We start from the raw sequence: 2706 nt of genomic DNA, 5'->3' as shown, positions 1-2706 counted from the left end.
CCAGTATTATTTATACTGAATTAGTTTTGAGTGGTTACACAAAYGTCTAAGCTTTTAACTATTTGCCAAAAAACAAGTACAATTTGAATATTACTAAAATGTCATCTTCTTTCGATAGACACTAACAATTTCATTTTGCTTGTAACAGCACTTTACTAGCAAGTAACGTTTGAAATTAATAGCATTCACAATACAGAAAGGTTGTCCAGTTTCTTAATCACTTTTGGTCACTGTCTGACTACTCAAAGATTTGAGATTATGAACATTTACAAAGTTGAAATTAATATATGTAATATAATTTTGGAATAGAACTTGTTAAGGGACAAGCATGCTAGATCTTAATATTTTTGTCTTGCATATGATTTTACTATTATTATCAATTAATACTGGAAACATCTTTTTAAGGGTAGGCTAAATATATTTTCATTGATTACATAGTTGTTTACAAACTAGAAAAGCTGAACAAAACTAATGATACATTTTGGGAGAAAACTATTTAAAAGATGTTTGAACTTTGCATGTGTCCTTATTCAGTGTTCTTTCCAAAACAAAATAGTTTTCCCCTCTTCATGTAGAGTTCATTTGTTCCTAAATATGGAAAAAAAGTCTTTTAAAAGAAATCTATTCATTGTTTTGCCACAATAAACACTCTAAATAAGAACAATCCTATATTCAGAGTGAACAGTGATTTATTTGGCTTCCTGTTGAAGAAACAGTGATTTAATAAGTATCTGAAGGAAGGGAGGGGAGACTTGGGGAATTAAGTGGTAGCCCAGGTGATGGCCTGAGGCAAATTGTGCCTTTAAGATAAGCAATGTCCTCTGGCATGAGCAGACATAATTCTCTCTGTCTCCCAGCCCACCGGCTCAGTTTCTAAGGGAGACAATTGTGGAGTTCAGCAGTTGCTGGAAATCTTGACTATAAAAAAACCATTCTGTTCTTTTGCCAGTGYTCTTGTTAAATGGGACACTGTAGTATGGGCTCTTTCCTCTAGAAAAGARGAGAGGTCATATACAGGATAAAATTATGGAAGACAAGCTTCCTTGGACGGGAAAATATAAAGAGCCACACGCAGARCATACTGGAAAATATCTTTATTCCTATCCTCAGCTATTAGCTATAAAAATACATTTCATTCTTTGATAGTAACATGATTAAAATACTCAATTACATATACTGAAGCAGTGAGAAGCTTTAAAACATTGTCAAACTTCAGAATGTGCTTGACATGACTTTGTRGAGCAAGCAGTGAAGCAAAACCAGCTACTTCTGTGGCATGTCAAGGGGAGAGAAAGACCTGCTGTTTTCATTTCTGCATCAAAGCTGAGTTTTATGACAGGTCATAGAAGGAAAATATGCAGAACTYCATCTCCATTTTTAGTACAAATCAAAGTTACTCAGGACTTAAATAATAGCATTTGGAGCTGTGTTTGTCATTCAGGGTGCTRACTCAGGGACTTTTTTCACTTCATSAGTTTTCACTTTACAAGTGAATAWRARMASMSMSAGMSMSWRTRTGWKRTKTWKAKMWCWCTCTCTYTKWRWATMWCWSWKRTRWAAARWKTWWAARASMYSWGRKTTTTTTTTTTYYKRWYSYYCYKSMWYYTTTTTTWARKKSYTWAARSMRRAMYKKKRARGRAAAARGRARGRAARGGRRRWWAWTKGGGKSYYMMSSMAWWAARRARKWWWWWAAAAWYYTTKKRMWKKRRRRRAARSMRRWWAWYCMAWTWMMRRWWMMAAWYMARMMMMRSMWWWYCMWKSMWTTTTYCMRRAWWAAWTWMMWTWAWTYYYMARWTTTKGKTTYYWAMMWTTWWSKKSCYTYWWTTWARSYWWTWAWKSYKSYYYKRRGSCCMRKYSKYYYMWKKWAARKWMMRKYMRSYYCYYYKKKKRAAWYYTWRRAAWWAWYMWKSMAAAAARRRAAAAAGTTATCTGAATTTGGAAAAGTTTCTAAAATATTGTTCTTGAGAAACTCAGTATGAATTGTCAGACACATTAAGATCCTTTTTTGTTCTTGTTTGAGTAATTTAATGCCTGTGAAAATGCTGAGGAGAATTGGTTAACCTCTGTTCTAATGGTTACTAGAAKCCTCTGGGAAAAAAGGCTGRTTTCACTTAYAAGGTCACATTTACAAGACAGAGCRTGTTCGTTCCTTTTCACACTTCTAAAAGTTTCACTGAAATACATGAACTGTTTAMTCCCATCAATAAAAATGCTCTAACAAATGACCCAAACGCCTCTGCTCCGGGGGTACTTTCCCTCTGCCCGGCGGGYGGGAGGCGCTGTCAGGGCTGAGGGAGAGGCAACAGATGGGGCTGTTACACCGAACCGTTTGTCAGAATCGCTTCCTGCCCGCGACTGCGCAATAAATCTGTGGTTCTGAGAAGGTTTTAATTTTTTTTAAGAGRCTGAGCTGTCGAAGCAGAGGGGGTGAGGGCTGCCTGAGGAACCTGCTCGGACAGGAGAGGTTCCCGCGCATCCCCTCAGCGCTATCGCGACACCGTCACGAGGAGGGGCTCGCGGGCAGTGACGTCACCCCGGCCGMGCGTTGCCAGGCAACGGCCCCGTCCCGCTGCGAGATGGCGCCGCTGCCCGCCCGCGGAGACCCCGCCCCTCCACACAACCCACACTCCCATTGGTGCTCTGATTGGCCAATCAGCTCGCCAGCTGCGTTCCCGCGATGATGCGCGCCTGCTTTCAAACAATCAG

The sequence above is a fragment of the Malurus melanocephalus genome, unplaced genomic scaffold (genome assembly GCF_030028575.1).
Source record: "Malurus melanocephalus ecotype Western Australia unplaced genomic scaffold, MMel_1.1 scaffold_116, whole genome shotgun sequence".
Taxonomy (NCBI): Eukaryota; Metazoa; Chordata; class Aves; order Passeriformes; family Maluridae; genus Malurus; species Malurus melanocephalus.
This window is presented reverse-complemented; position numbering follows the sequence as displayed.